Here is a 1,114-nt window from a genome sequence, read left to right on the forward strand (position 1 = left end):
ACATAAAGGATGTCGCTGCAGCGCACGGGGGTGCGCGGCGTGCGGCAGTGGGCAGGCAGCAGTGCTTGGGCACACGGCTGTGGGGCAGCACCTTGGCCCCAAACTGTGCCCGTCTCCGTCCTGAAGGACACGGAGACGGAGTGAAAGGACAGAGAAGCCACGGCAGGTGGCTGCCCAAAAGGGAGCCACACAGAAAAGAGCAGTGCGGCCTGTTTCCGCCCGGTTTCGAACCGGGGACCTTTCGCGTGTTAGGCGAACGTGATAACCACTACACTACGGAAACCAACTTATCTCTGTTTCTCTGCCGGCGCTGATGTCTTTATCTCCGAGGCTGACTGGTTATTTGGTGCGTGCGGCGTAGCTCACTTCCCCCCCACTCCCGCCTTTCCGCATGAGACTTAAAGGGGCCGCGCACGTCACCGGGCCGAGAGAGCACCAGGCAGGAGCGTACAGCCTCGCCTTTAAAAAGGGCGGTGGAAGGGCTCCGGGGTAGAAAAGGCGGGCCACGTTCGTCCCTGGGTCGGCTCGAACCACCAACCTTTCGGTTAACAGCCGAACGCGCTAACCGATTGCGCCACAGAGACGCGGCTGCGCAGCTGGACGCCCCCGCCCTACTCAGGAGGCAGAGGAGGGGCGGCCGGAGCTGAGTTTGCCTCTGGCATCAAAGCAGCGGGAGCCGCCGGATCCCAGGAAATCCCTTGCAGAAGGCGGCGGAGGAGCGGGGGGACGCCCCGCGCTGGGCTCTTCCAAGCAAAGGGAAAGCACGAGGTGCAGCCTAGAGGCCAGTGAGTGCATTTGAGATCCCTGCCTTCGGGGCTTGTTTTCTGCATCTCATTCAAGGACCTTTGAATGTAAAACAGCCCCTGGGGGCTGGAACCAGCAGGAGGAATCGAGCCTTTCCCTGCAGCCGACAATACAAAGACCTTGCGTGGGTGCGCCTGGGATTTTGGGATAGAGGGTGCAAATGGTGTGGCAGCTCAGCACACCTGCAACAGCCACTTTTCTCCCGTGAAACAGGAAGGAGACGCTTCAGTGCTATGCTGGGGGGCTACGTGTAACATCAACGCAAAAACAAGCGTGGGAGGAGCTGGTATTTTGAAAAGCACTGGGTGCA

At 60.3% G+C, this 1,114-nt stretch overlaps 2 non-coding genes across 2 annotated transcripts; both read right to left on the bottom strand.

The window, feature by feature from the left end:
• Positions 1-210: 210 nt before the first annotated feature.
• On the bottom strand, positions 211-283 carry TRNAV-AAC. Its single transcript has one exon. It is a non-coding gene; the product is annotated as a tRNA-Val (tRNA).
• Positions 284-510: 227 nt separating this feature from the next.
• On the bottom strand, positions 511-584 carry TRNAN-GUU. Its single transcript has one exon. It is a non-coding gene; the product is annotated as a tRNA-Asn (tRNA).
• Positions 585-1,114: the final 530 nt, after the last annotated feature.

This window comes from Gavialis gangeticus, unplaced genomic scaffold, assembly GCF_001723915.1.
Source record: "Gavialis gangeticus isolate Ggan-Ray unplaced genomic scaffold, GavGan_comp1, whole genome shotgun sequence".
Lineage (NCBI taxonomy): Eukaryota > Metazoa > Chordata > Crocodylia > Gavialidae > Gavialis > Gavialis gangeticus.